The 15,528-nt window shown below is 37.1% G+C and overlaps 1 non-coding gene and 1 pseudogene across 1 annotated transcript; both read left to right on the top strand.

Annotated features, from left to right (window-relative positions):
* Positions 1-3,630: 3,630 nt before the first annotated feature.
* LOC121030945 (ubiquitin-like) lies at positions 3,631-4,241 on the top strand (annotated as a pseudogene).
* An 8,662-nt stretch (positions 4,242-12,903) lies between these two features.
* LOC121031184 (U2 spliceosomal RNA) lies at positions 12,904-13,092 on the top strand. Its single transcript, XR_005790606.1, has one exon. It is a non-coding gene; the product is annotated as a U2 spliceosomal RNA (small nuclear RNA).
* Positions 13,093-15,528: the final 2,436 nt, after the last annotated feature.

Below are 15,528 nucleotides of genomic sequence, written 5' to 3'. Positions count from 1 at the left end.
TTGGGGAAATCTGGGAGAACTGAAAGGTTCTTCACTTAACCTCCCCATAAAGGTTGATATGTCTGCAGCATTTCTTTTGAAGATCTGGAGAGCTGCCTGTGTGTATGTAAAATCTGTATAGGAACCGTAAAGGTAATGGGCTAGGGATAGAGCGTGAACGGATTGTTAAAAGGGTGGTAGTGAGTTCAGAGGAATATTAAATTCAGCGAATCTTTGTGGAATACCTTCTTGTCTGTTAGAGTGAGAGACACACAAAGTGGACAAGACCTGCAGCACAGCTTGATGGAAAGAGCTTTTTGAAGCCAGTGAAACCAGAGGCTCCATAAACCTGGGATTGTCTAGTAGTGTGACGGCAAAGCTGTTAACTCTCAGCAGTGCTTTTCTATCAGTAAAATGGGAATAACACCACCAGTTTATCTCCCCAGGTGGTTGTCAAAGAGATTGAATGAGATAATGTATGCCAAATGCCTAGCACCTTGCAAGGCTCTGAGGTGTTAGCAAATGTTAGCCTACTGCTCTTGAGATTTACCTGAGGGTAAGGTGGGGGAAGAAGTTAAGGTAGATAATTGTAATGCAATGCATTATATAATAAAATGTTGAAGTAGAGCTGCAAAATATGGGAGCAAAGAGGAGAGAGAAATTATTTCTAGATTGGGAGCACTGGGGGAAAATTCATGGAAGCTGTGGCATTTAAGTGGAACCTTTAAGAATGGGTAGAATTTCAGCTGATGTAGATGGGGAGGACATTCCAAGCAGAGGTGGCACTGTCCTTTGAGAGCCCAATTGAGGAGTAAGACCAATGGGGGAAGGGCAAAATAGAGACGCTCAAAAGCCTCTTCCGCTCTTGTTGAGTCTGACCTTCAAAGATTGTCTCTGTTATTTTGCTTTTTGTGTTGCGAATTTCCCAGAAACCAGATCTAGCCCTATCCAAAGAAGTACAAAAATGTCAACAAAGCTTTAATACATGAGTTTTTGGATTAGACATTTTGTGTAATTTGGACTGCTGCTCTCTTCTGTTTGAATTTAATAAAGAATTATTTGTAGATGTTTCCTTGTGGTGCATATTAGCTCCATTTGGTAGAAAAAGCAGCTGATTTTTCAGATTGAGAGGTCTCACTAAGATTATATAGTAAGTGGCTAACAGGAGTGGAGTAGTCTCATACTCTTGGTCAATATAATTTGTTTTTCACTAATGTCTTAACACTTTATTTTCTGAAGAAGTGTTTTTAAGCATGTCTTTGAGAATAATTAAGATGACTTTCCTTTTGGTTTTGCTACCTTTTGGTTTTCACCCCATACATAATTACTGTATTTTTTAGATTAGCATGGTGGATGGTATCACACTATTCATAGAGTCTATAGAATCTCATGGCTTTGCTTTGGTTCTGAAGTATTTGAATGTCAACATTATTGTTCATCTCAAACTCTTGTTTTAGAACAATTAATACTAGCAAAACAAGATATGTGACCTAGGCTAACCTCTTATCTTGGATTTTAATTCCTTTACCTGTAAAATGAGAAATTTGGATTAGATCACTGGTTTTCAGTGTGTGTTTATTGAGGAGGCCCTTCAAGGGCTCTGCGGATGTTTCACTTAAATCTCATTAAAAATGTATTTTAAACCTACAATGATAAAAAGTGACTACTAAATGACATGCCTTATTTTTAATGCTTTACATATAAAATTTATTTAATTCTTGCCATAATTCTATGAAGTAGATTCTGTTACAGTCTGAGCAAACAGGCTTAGACTACAGAAGTATAAAATGACAGAGCTGGGTGTGAAACCATTCAACATAATTCTTAAGCTTGTTTTCTTAACTACATTTTTATACTGCCACCATAATAAAATAAATAACACACACAAATTTTTTATTGTAAAATATACAACATAAAATTACCATTTTAACTATTTTTAATTGTACATTTCAGTGGTATTAAGTACATTCACAAAGTTGTACAACCATTATCACTATCTTCAGAACTTTTTCATCATTCCAAACTGAAATTACTCATTAAATAATCACTCTGTACCCCCCCCCCCCCCATTCCCTGGTAGTTACTTTTCTACTTACTGTTTTTATGAATTTGACTTCTCTAGGTACTTTATATAAATGGAATCCTACAATATTTGTTCTTTTGTATTTGGCTTATTTCACTTACCATAATGTCTTCAAAGTTCATTGTATACCATGAATCGGAATTTCGTTCTTTTTTTAAGTGTGTGTATACACACAACACACACACACACAGACACACACACACACACACCACAGTTCTCTTGGGTATATACCCTGAAGTAGAATTGCAGGATCTTATGGTAATTGTATGTTTGATTCTTGAGGAACCTCCGTGCTGTTTTCCACAGTGGCTGTAGCATTTTATACTCCTACTAGCAGCGTACAATGGTTCTGGCTTCTCCACATCTTCAGCAACACTTGCTGTTTTCAGGGTTTTGTATTGTTTTATCATAGCCATCCTAATGAGTGTGAAGTGGCATCTTATTGTGGTTTTGATTTACATTTTTCTTTTTTTTTTTTTTTAATTTTTTTTTTTCAAACGTTTATTTATTTTTGGGACAGAGAGAGAGACAGAGCATGAACGGGCGAGGGGCAGAGAGAGAGGGAGACACAGAATCAGAAACAGGGTCCAGGCTCTGAGCCATCAGCCCAGAGCCCGACGCGGGGCTCGAACTCACAGACCGCGAGATCGTGACCTGGCTGAAGTCGGACTCTTAACCGACTGCGCCACCCAGGCGCCCCTTATTTACATTTTTCTAATGATTAGTGATATTGAGCATCTTTTCAAGTCCTTATTGACCATTTGTGTATCTTTGTAGAAATGTCTATCCAAATCATTTGCCCATTTTTAAAAATTGGGTTTTTATTGTTGTTGTTGAGTTGTAGGAATTCCTTATATATTCTGGGTATTAATTTCACATCAGATCCATGATTTACAATGACTTACAACCCATTGCCATGGGTTGTCTTTTCACTCTGTTGATGGTATCCTTTAATGTACACAAGTTTTTCATTTTAATGAAGTCTACTTTATCTTTTTTTTTCTTTTGGTGCTGATGCTTTTGGTGTCATGTCCAAGAAATCATTGCCAAATCCAATGCCATGAAGGTTTTCCCATATGTTTTTTTCTTTATTTTGGGACAGAGAGAGACAGAGCATGAATGGGGGAGGGGCAGAGAGAGAGGGAGACACAGAATCGGAAACAGGCTCCAGGCTCCCAGCCATCAGCCCAGAGCCTGACGCGGGGCTCGAACTCATGGACCGCGAGATCGTGACCTGGCTGAAGTCGGACGCTTAACCGACTGCACCACCCAGGCGCCCCTGCCATATGTTTTTTTCTAACAGTTTTATAGTTTAAGCTTTTATGTTTAGTTAATATTTATGTGTGGTGTTAGATATGGGTCCAACCACATCCTTTCACATGTGTATATCCAGTTTACAGCACCATTTGGTGAAAGGACTGTTTTTTCTCCGTTGAAAGGACTCAGCAACCCTCACATACATACACAAAAAATTTTAGTTCACAAGTGGCTGGCATTGTCGGGTGTTTGGGTGTTTGTGTGTTGGTGTGGAGGTGACTCATTGTGATTGGATTTAGTGTCTTTGCATTCGCTAGCAGGTCAAAATGCAAATCTTCACTAAGACTTTGACCAGCAAGACTATTGCCTTGGAAGTGGAATCCAGTGACACCATAGAAAAAGATCCAGGATAAAGAGGCTCATTATTGCAGGCAAGCATCTGGAAGATGACCAGGCTCTTTTTGATTACAATATTCTGAAAGGGTCGACCCTGTACCCTGTCCTGCATCTGAGGCGTGGTATGCAGATGTTTGCGAAGACCCTGACTGGCAAGACCATCACTCTGGAGGTGGAGCCCAGTGACACCATTGAGAATGTGAAAGCTAAGATCCAAGATAAAGAAGGGATCTGCCCTGACCAGCAGAGGCTCACCTTTTTGCAGGCAAAGCTGCTGGAAGATAGCCGCACTCTTTCTGATTACAGCACCCAGAAAGGATCAACCCTGCACCTGGTTCTCCATCTGAGGGGTGGCTGTTAATGCTTCAGTCTTGAATTTATATACCCAATGATGGCATTACTCTGCGTTCTAGCCATTTGCCCCACTCTAGGTTTAGATATTACCAGTTTCATTAAAGCTGAATTGATGTTTTTTTCGATAGCTATTCAAAATGTTAATAAAGGTTTTGTTGCACGGTAAAAAAAATTTTTTTTTAACAAATTGAAAACTATAACAACATATTCAAAACTAATTTTGAAAGAAAAAACTTACAAATTTTTTTTTTTTCAATTTAACTGAATCATATCCTGAGACTACAAAAGCTGCTACCTACTTGGAATTACTTATCTGGGTGAAATCAAGACAAAACTTTACAGTAATAAATGGTTTGCTTAGATTGTTATAAGACTATAACATACTTAATCCTTAACTTGTCTCTTTGAGTTGGTAATAAATTAATATATTTGAACATAGAATAGTATTAGCAGTACTTGTGTCAGTTTTATGTATCTGAGATGCTGTATAAAGATTTCATCTGGAGGGGCACCTGGGTGGCTCAGTCGGTTAAGTGTCCAACTTCTGCTCAGGTCATGATCTCACAGTTTGTGTGTTCAAGCCCCGCCATCAGTCTCTGTGCTAACAGCTCAGAGCCTGGAACCTGTTTTACATTCTGTGTCTCCCTCTCTCTGCCCCTCCCCTACTCACACTCTATTTTTCTCTCTCTCTCAAAAATAAACATTTAAAAAAAGAAAAAGATTTCAGGGGTGCCTGGGTGGCTCAGTTGGTTAAGGGTCTGACTCTGGCTCAGGTCATGATCTCACTGCTCATGAGTTGCCCCTCTGTGTCAGGCTCTGTGCTGACAGCTGTGAGCCTGGAGCTTGCTTCCGATTCTGTCTCTGACTCCCTCTGCCCCTCTCCACTCATACACAGTCTCTATCTCTCTCTCAAATATAAATAAACATTTAAGAAAAAAATAAAGTAAAAAAGATTTCATCTAGACATGCACCCCAGTGTTTATAGCAGCAGTATCAACAATAGTCAAAGTAAGAAAAAAGCCCAAATGTCCATCGACTGATGAATGGATAAAGAAGATGTGGTATATATATAATGGAATATTACTCAGCGATTGAAAAGAATGAAATCTGGCCATTTGCAACAACATGGATAGAGCTAGAGTGTATTATGCTAAGTGAAATAAGTCAGTAAGAGAAAGACAAATATGATTTCACTCATATGTGGAATTTAAGAAACAAAACAGATGAACGTAGAGGAAGGGAAGCAAAGTAATGTAAAAATGGAGGGAGACAAACCATAAGAGACTCTTAAATACGGGTAATAAACTAAGGGTTGGTGGAGGGGTTTTGGGTCGGGGGGATGGGCTAAATGGGCAAGGGACGTTAAGGAGGACACTTGTTAGGATGGGCCCTGGGTGTTTTTTGTGAGTGATGAATCACTGAATTCTATTCCGGAAATCATTATTACACTATGTTAACTAACTTGGATTTAAATAAAAAAAATTCATCTGGGAAAGTTTTATTGGGAAATATTAGAAAACCCCCAAATTACATGTTCTCTAAAGCTTCATCCCATGCTCTTACTGCTGTTACTTTAAGATGTAATTTACCACATGTTGGGGCAGATGTCTTAAAATACACCACTCTTGATTTACAGATTGGCTTTTAAAACAGTATATATTTTGCTGCTAATAAAATACATATTGTTTTTCTTCTTTGGGCAGAGCTAGATGTAATGGAGAAGTCAGAAGAGCTAGGTATTCACCCCTCTAAAACAGAGAGGATGCCAGTTTAAGTGCAGGATACAAGGAATCAGTAGAGAATGTAATCAAGGGAGCAGAGTCCAAGAAGAAAGCACATGGTACTGGGATTTGAAAAAGGGGAGGGATTAGATTTAGAAAAGAAAGGACAAGTAAGTCATCCCTTTACATGAGAAGGTTGGGAGGTCCATAATGATGTCTTGTCATTGTGTGACACTTAAAATTTAAGCCCCCTGGTGAAGAATAGTGAATCTGGAGATAATTGGAACTGTAAACATTTTAATTTTAGATAGGCCTAAATATTGTAGAATTGCAGTAAACCAATTTTGTAACGGTTCTTAAGAGGTAGATGCTTTTTTGGAAAATACCTTTAAAAGAATCTTGCTAAATTTGATATGTGAAGAAAAGTGTTAGCTAAGTGAGTACAGCAAAACAACTATATACAGTATATTCTTTTCTTACCCCGGGTTGTTCATGCCTCTATCCATGGTTCTCAGACATGCTTTTTTCTATTTTTTTCCAGTCAAAATCTCACTTATCCTTTGCGACCCAGCTTCATACACCTTCTTTGTGAAGCTGTTAGACACCAAGCAGAATTGCTTTCTTCTTCATTTCTCTAGACCTTACTTGATTTGCTTTGTGTTGTAGATAATTGTACTGTCTTAAATTCCCCTGAGTTTTGGATTATTGGCCCTACTTTTACTCATCTGAAATACCTCAGTCCCTTAAGTAGAATAGAAATTGAGTAAAGTTTTTAATGAAAACTATTATTTGAAGAATTATTTACAATTGGTTACATCTCCTGAAAGGATTCACTAAAATCTAATAATGTCTAATAGTGTTTACTTTATTTATAAAGAATAATTCTTTATTGATTATTTTATATTGTAACAAATGGTTTTAGAGACTAGTGAAGGGAATCATGATCCCCTTATCTATGAGTGGAGTACTTTATAAATGTTAGTAATGGCTACAAAACCTTTTTGTTTACAATTTTAAAATAAATACATATTTTTTAAAGCAGGAGCAATGACTATGCTGCATTATGTTTGAAAAAATCTTGGGTTTACTACTTGGTAATACAGAAATTCCAAAGTCTGCATCTGAAATCTGTTTAATTTGGTACTTGTTTTTTTTTTTTTTTTAACGTTTTTTATTTATTTTGGGACAGAGAGAGACAGAGCATGAACGGGGGAGGGGCAGAGAGAGAGGGAGACACAGAATTGGAAACAGGCTCCAGACTCTGAGCCATCAGCCCAGAGCCTGACGCGGGGCTCGAACTCACGGAGCGCGAGATCGTGACCTGGCTGAAGTCGGACGCTTAACCGACTGCGCCACCCAGGCGCCCCGGTACTTGGTTTTAATGCTTGTCTTAACTAGAAGGCAGCTTATATAGGGACATATACCCAAAAAGAATAAGTATATATTTGGCTGTGCTTTCTTACTGGAGATACCCATTGTTTAATTTCCATCCATCACTTTTGCAGATTTAGCTAGTAAAGTTTGCTTTTCCAGTGTGAGGATTTGCACTGATATATTTTTAATAAATGTGTTCAAAATCCATAGAAAACCCTGGAAAGCACTGAAAGACTTAGAAAATGGTTTCTCTGTTTTTAGGATATGTGAGTGATTCAAGATGACACACCTTGTTTTCTTTTGGAAAACAGATATTTTCTTACTGAGTTTTAAAATGTCTCATCGAGGGGCGCCTGGGTGGCGCAGTCGGTTAAGCGTCCGACTTCAGCCAGGTCACGATCTCGCGGTCCGTGAGTTCGAGCCCCCGCGTCGGGCTCTGGGCTGATGGCTCAGAGCCTGGAGCCTGTTTCCGATTCTGTGTCTCCCTCTCTCTCTGCCCCTCGCCCGTTCATGCTCTGTCTCTCTCTGTCCCAAAAATAAATAAATGTTGAAAAAAAAATTTTTTTTTAAAAATAAAATGTCTCATCGATTTTTAAGGTACAGATTAACCAATTTTTTGTTTTTGCTGTTGAAAACAGTGGCTAGGTGGTATGCTACTATAGTCACCACAGAAAGTCCGCAAATTTAGACTCTTTGTAAAAAAATAAATGCTTAACTTTTTGACACCTCTTTTAAATACTTTGCCATGAAACAGCTAATAAACCTGTTTGATATAAAATACGATGGTCACTCCTCAACTACATCAGTAAAATATTATAACACTTGACAGTCTTCTTGCTTCAGCTTGTCTTTTGCTGGCAGTAGTTGCTTTTGAAATTAAATCTTACTTCCTGCCCCCAACTTTCTTTTGTTGAAATCAAAACAGCTGCTTCATGAAGGATTATATAATAGTTTTTCCATAAAATACTGTTTCTATTAAGGAAATCGTTTACTGTTGAAACTGTATCTTCTCTGAACCCATTTCTTGTAGCACATTCCAAAAAGTCGTGTTCTTTATTTCATTATTGAAAAAGAATCTAGCAAATACTATCACTGTCTCAGAATACTTAGAATCACTTAGTACCAGAATACTTGGATTACTTTATATCAGGTGTGATTGATTGGTGGCCATAATGAACATGCCAGTGTCATTTTGTGTGTTAAGGAAATCTATATATTCTATTACCTTATATTATACTTAAAATACATACGTATGATACAGATTAAATACAAAAAGAGCTCCTAATACGTTCTTCTTAGATCATCACTCCTACCTCCTGGGGTAGAGTCACCTCCATTTTAGAAACCACTATACAGTCTTACTGAATTATTATTGTTAATGGACCTTTCAGAAGAGTTCCATTTCGTAGTGTATAATATTATTATATGAATCCATCTTAAAAATAAAGCACTTAAGGGACACCTGGGTGGCTCAGTTGGTTAAGCATCCATCTCTTGATTTCAGCTTAAGTCACGATCTCCCGATTCCTGAGATGGATCCCCACGTTGGGCTCTGCACAGTCAGTGCAGGAGGATTCTCTCTTTCCCTCTCTCTGTGCCCCTGTCCTGCCCCCGTTCGCTCACTCTCTCTTTTTTTTTTTTTTTTTCAACGTATATTTATTTTTGGGACAGAGAGAGACAGAGCATGAACGGGGAGGGGCAGAGAGAGAGGGAGACACAGAATCGGAAACAGGCTCCAGGCTCTGAGCCATCAGCCCAGAGCCTGACGCGGGGCTCGAACTCACAGACCGTGAGATGGTGACCTGGCTGAAGTCGGACGCTTAACCGACTGCGCCACCCAGGCGCCCCTCTCTCTCTCTTTCAAAATAAAAAACAAAGACAAACAAAAGTACTTGGGACAAGGCATTCTCATTTTCTTAATGATTGGGAAATGATTTTTATAGAAGAAAAATATGTAAAGTGAGACTTCACAGCAAAGTGAGACCTAAATAAAATTCATTCTTCACCGCAATTGAAATTATAGACTTTTTTCAGAAACTTAAATTTGGATTTTGCATTATGCTTTTGAGGATTATTGAAGGTGAATTAAAGGTACCAGTTAAACATTTAATTTAGTTATTCACTAGTTTTGATAGACATAATTTTTCCATATTTGTAGTGAGCATTTTTGTCCTGACATTTCTAGTGAGATCTAAAACATTTCTATGACTACCCTTTACCTTCCCCCACTCTCTCTCTACTTCTCCCTATCCTAGATAGTTACTTCTCCTAGAAGCAACTACAACCATAGGTAAATTTTGCCTTTTCTATAACTTTCTATTAGTTGATTGTGCATATGTACTCTTTTATCCCTGACTTCTTGCACCCAGCATGATGTTTTTAGACACATGCGTGTTATTGCTTGCGTTATTAGTTTGTTTCTTTTTATTGTGGAGTAATATTCAATTTTACAAGCAGTGTGTACCATAGATTGTTTATCTAGTTTCCTATTAATGGACACCTGGGCTATTTCCAGTTTGGGACCATTGTGAAGAAAACTGCTATGAATATGTTTGTACAGGTCTTTTTGTGGACAGATGTTTCATTTCTCTTGGATAAAGGAGTCAGATTGCTAGGTCATAGGTAGATGTTATATCCGCTTTTAAAAACTTTGTATTGAGGGATGCCTGGGTGGCGCAGTCGGTTAAGCCTCCAAATTTTGGTTTTGGCTCAGTTCATGATCTCACAATTCGTGAGTTTGAGTCCCGCGTCAGGCTCTGAGTGGCAGTGGGGAGCCTGCTTGGGATCCTCTGTCTCCCTCTATCTTCTGCCTCATTCTCTCTCTTTCTCTCTCTCTCTCTCTCTCTCTCTCTCTCTCAAAAATAAATACTTAAATAGAAGTAAAAACAGTATTGAAGAAAAATATACAGAAAAGTACACATATCATAAGTGTACACTTTTACAACTTGACTGCTCTTCCGTAACCAGTACAGAGATGAAAAAAAGAAAAACACAGGTGTGCCAGAAGCCCCCTGCCCCACATCTGCTTCTCTTATACCCCTGCCCCTCATGGCTAGCCACTACCTTGACTCTAATTCTGCTCTAAAGTTTTTTGGTTTGCTTGTTTCTTGAAAAATTTTTCTTCTACTTTATTGAGATATAATTTCCATATAATAAACTACACACTAAGGTATACAATTTGGTGTGTTTTCATACACACATGAAACCATCACTGCAATCAAGATAGTAAACATTTCCATCGTCCCCCAAAGTTTCCTCATAACTTTTTGCAAGTCGTATCTCCCTTCCCCTCTGTCTCCAGGCAACCTGTCACTATAGATTAGTTTGCATTCTTAGAATCTTATGTGTAGAATCACTCAGTGTTTTTCTCTCTCTCTCCCCCCCTCACCTTCCCCTTCTTCTTTCCCCCTCCCTCCCTCCCTCTCCCTGAGCTCTAGCGCTAGCGCTTGCCCATGCGCGCGCGCGCGCGCTCTCTCTCTCTCTCTCTCTCTCTCTCTCTCTTTCTCTCTTTCTGTGTGTGTGTGTGTGTGTGTGTGTGTGTGTGTGTGTGTGTAATCTGGCTTATTTTCAAGTAGAATAATGATTTTTAGATTGTTCCATATTGTTGCTTATTTATCCATTCACCTGTTGATAGATTCACCTGCTTCCATTTCTGGCTCTTACTAATAAAGCTGCTATAGCATTTGTGTACAAGTCTCTTTTATTTGTATACAAGTCTTTTTTATTTCTCTTGGATAAATACCTATGAGAACATGGCTGGGTTATATAGGGTAGGTGTAATTTTAATCCTTCAAGAAACTGACAAACTTAGCCAAAATTGTACACATCATTTTATATATTCAGCAGCACTTGGAATTGTCAGTCTTTTGCCTTCTAGCCACTGTAATGCCAATGTAGTGGTACCTCGTTGTAGTTTTAATTTGCGTTTCCCTGATCCCCTGTAATGTTGAGCAACTTTTCAGGTTCATATTAGCCATTTGGGAAATGACTGCAAGTCTTGCCCATTTAAAAAATTGGGTTATCTTTTTTATTGTTTAGTTGTAGCAAGTCTTTATATTTTCTCAATACAAGTCCCTCATCAGATATATTTGTGAATATTTTCTAAAAGTCTGTGACTTGCCTGTTTATATTTTTAGTGGTATCTTTCAAAGAGAAGAAGTTTTTATATTGGACTTTATCAAAATATTTTTACTTTCATGGTTTAGTGTTTTCTATCCTTATACATCTTGACTTACACCAAAGTTGCAAAGGTATCTTATATTTTCTCCTAAGGGCTTTATAATTTTAGCCTTTACATTTCAGTCTGTGATCCATTTTGAATTGATTTTTGTTAATGGTTTGATAAAGAAGTGGAGGCTTCCCCACCCTTAATATTTTATATGTTTGCTCCAGCATCTGTTAAAAAAAGCTTTGTACTTCAGTTTGTCAACTATATCTCATCAATGGTAGAAAAACAAAACCTTTCCTTTTCAACTTACCTACTTTGACATCCTTGTTGAAAATCATTTGACATTGTAAGAATGAGCCTATTTCTGGACTGTATTCTGTTACAGTGATGGAATTCTCAATTCTTTTGCCATTGCTACATTGTCTTGATTACTTAGCCTTAGAGTAAATCTTGAAGGCAGGTAGTTTACCCCAGGTTCTTTTACCAGATTCTTTTGGCTGTTCTGGGTCATTTGCTTTTCCATGTAAATTTTAGAATCAGACATTGGGATATTGGCTATAATTACATAGTGAATACTTAGTTCAATATGGGGGCAATTGACGTATAATGACGTTCCATCTTTCAGTCCATTAATAATGGTATATCTGCCCATTTATTTAGGTCTTTAATTTCTCTAAACAGTATTTTTTATTTTTCAGTTGCCATGGAGTATGTTATGTGAACACTGCATGCTGTCCTATTTGTGTCATTTCTTACAGCCAAATTGTTATTTACACATGCTTATTTTTAATGATATAAATTAAGATTTGGTATGAGATTTTCCATGTGAAAACCTTATCTAATGCATAGATGAAGGGACCATATATTTCGATGTGACAGTGCTAGAAACAGCAGAGATTAAACGGGTATCTTTAGAAACTGTAAAGTATAATTTTACAGCTGTATAGTTATTGGCGTAATTCTTTTGGCTTGTATAGTTGTGAATATTAATATTTAAAGAGGTTTATCTTTGTTAACATAGTCCAATAATTTTAGAATCAAAAGTAAAACAGAATCTTATCAGGTTAAATGGGAAGTAAGTTTTTACAAGAGGATTTTGAGTTTGTAGTTTACCTTCTCCTTTTTTCCCCCTTTCGTTAATATTAATGGAAATATGTGACATTTAGAGGTGTATAAAGAAGAAAATAAAACTCTGTCCTACCACGCAGAAATGACTACAGTTTAAATTTTTGATACATTTTCTCACCTTTGTGTATGTATGTTATATAGCCATTAAGTATGCACAATTTAGTTTTGTTTCTTTCATTTAAAGTTTTATCACTGGCATTTTCCCATACATTAAATGCTTTAGGAATAATTTACAGCACCTGCATTATAATCCAGAATGGACATAAAACACACCTCAGTTTACTCAGGTTTGGTTTTTTTTTTTCTTGTAGGATATTTAGTTGCCCTACCCCCCCCCATTTTTTCCCTGTTTTTTTTCCTTAATATTTGTCTTTAAGCATACTTGTTCACAACTTTTTTTTATCCATCTTTGAATTTCATTTTAAAATAAATTTGTTTTTTTTATCACTTCTAGGACTTTGGTTAAGATCAAGTGTGGTGTCTGTTCTTATCTGTTTAATATCCAATGCATCCTTTGTCCCAGGATAATATAGTAAGTAGATTTTTGGAGCAGGGAGATGGAATAGGAGCTTGCTCCATCTACTCCACACATTGACCTGGTATTGCAGTACCCCAGGAATGATGCACTTCCTCAGGGGAAATATTCAGGTGTCTAAAGTCAACTTAAACTGTGGGAAAATGTATCATCTGGGATTGTGTGCACTGGAATGCTTCTGTCTGTGAGTGTTGGGGTGGGTGGCTTGTGCCTGGGTTCCTGGAGGGGGAGGTGTATATATATATGCACGATGGTCATCTTCCACCCTAGGAGCAGCATGAGTAGAAGTATGATTATACCTGTGGTGGAAGTGGAAATAAATAAATTAATAAGTAAATTAATTAGTTTTTAATTTTGAAGAATTTTATTTTATTTTTTTAAAAAAATTTTTTTTTCCAACGTTTTTATTTATTTTTTTGGGACAGAGAGAGACAGAGCATGAACGGGGGAGGGGCAGAGAGAGAGGGAGACACAGAATCGGAAACAGGCTCCAGGCTCTGAGCCATCAGCCCAGAGCCCGACGCGGGGCTCGAACTCACGGACCGCGAGATCGTGACCTGGCTGAAGCCGGACGCTTAACCGACTGCGCCACCCAGGCGCCCCAAGAATTTTATTTTTTAACTTCAAGTAATCTACAGAGTGGAGCTCGAACTCACCACCCTAAGATCAAGAGCCACGTGCTCTTCCAACTGAGCCAGCCACGTGCCCCTAAAACATTTTAAATAAAAGTGTAAAACATGATAGACATCTGCATGTACTCATCAACTGTAGTAATCAGTTTTTATTTTCTTCAAATAACTTATTTGAAGAGATACAGTGGGTACAGCAGAAATCTTCTAGATAACAATTTGTGTTGTTCTGCTTCGTGTTTTAGTGCATTTAATACACATGTATCCATAAAATTTTGTTTATTGCTGTTCTGTGCTTTTGAATTACATACAAGCCATAAACTATATTTGCTTCCTAAAATTTTCATTTTTTTTTCAACTAGATGGTTTTACAATATTCAGGCTGATTCTTCTAGATCTGGTTCATATTTTTCTCAGAATGAGCCAGTTTTTCCATTCACCTTTTGAATGCTGTGGTGAATTTTTTTGTACATTTTTCCTGACATTTGTCTCTTAAGTACTTGGACACTTAGAGGTATTATTGCAGGATCTTTAGATATGTAATCTCCAAATGGCTCTCTGAAGTGATGAGGAATGTATGTACCTACCAAAAATGTTCCTCTTGTTCCACATCCTCCCCAACTTCTGGTCTGGGTATTTTTTTTTAGTTTGTTTCTGGAAATATAGTTATTAGGATAAAGGAGTATGAGGTTCTGCAGTATATTCAATGAAATTTTTCATCCATGGAAGTTGTGTTCTTTCAAAGGTCTTTAAAGAAATTTTTTCTGATCACAGACCAAAGCTTTTAAAGAGTTTTGAATAACGGCATTGTTGCTTATGTTTATTTACAGTGGTATAAAAGTGTTTTCTCTAAAGATACATTAGCTGTCCTAGCTATAAACCTGTTTCATCCTGGAGAATTGACTAAAATACACTAACTCCTATTTATGACATCTGTATAGATAATTTGGATGATTATTTGGCTAACAACCCCTGACTGATTTTACTTCCAGTACGTTTTTTGGGGAAACATATTTAATTTTTTGTAATCATGTATAGTAGAGTAAAAATACAGTTATCAGCTAGTTGGTGAATGGTTATAACAAAAGAGTAGAGATTATTTATTCTGAAAATGCTGAATGTCTCTTTACAAAATTTGTCTTTAAACTCCCCCACCATGTGCTTGTGTGTGTGTGTAATATAAAAACATTTCAAATTTAAAATATTGTACCATGTAGTAGGTGCATTCATTTTAAAAGTATAAACGGTATGAAAGTTCTGTTTTGTTGTTGGAGATTTTAATAAAATTGCCTGAGGGGAGGGACCTTATTTTACTCTTTATATAGCTGTATTCCCTGTAACTTACCAGTACAGTGCCCAACTTCATAGTAGTATTTCATTACACATTTATTGAATGAACAGTATTATTTCTTGTCAAAGAGTACTAATCTGAAGTGAAACATTACTATTTTTTTTGTACAAATAGCAGAGTTAATTCTATTTGAACCTAGAATTGTCAATATTCTCAAATAGTAATTTAAACTTTGTTCTTTCTTGTCTTCTGAGAGAGAAGCATGCAGGTAACAGTTGTCCTAAATTGGTATGTTTTATTATAGAGGAACCCAACTCTGGTTGTATTTTTAACCGAAAAGGGAAGCTAACCTATGAATTCACTTGGAATGCCTCATTTGTTTTGTTTCCTAAATTCCACATACTAGTGAGATCTTATGGTATTTGACTTCCTCTGACTGACTTATTTCACATAGCAAAATACTCTCTAGCTCTGTCCATGTTGCCATTTATCCAAATGGCAATATTTTGTTCTTTTTTATGGCTGAATAATATTCCATTGTATGTTTATACTATATCTTCCTTATCCATTCAACAGTCAGTAGTCATTTGGGTTGCTTCCATAGTTTGGCTAT

The sequence above is a fragment of the Herpailurus yagouaroundi genome, unplaced genomic scaffold, assembly GCF_014898765.1.
Source record: "Herpailurus yagouaroundi ecotype Mexico unplaced genomic scaffold, PumYag 140, whole genome shotgun sequence".
Classification (NCBI taxonomy): domain Eukaryota; kingdom Metazoa; phylum Chordata; class Mammalia; order Carnivora; family Felidae; genus Herpailurus; species Herpailurus yagouaroundi.
The sequence above is the reverse complement of the archived record's forward strand: the minus strand, read 5'-3'. Positions and strand labels throughout refer to the sequence as shown.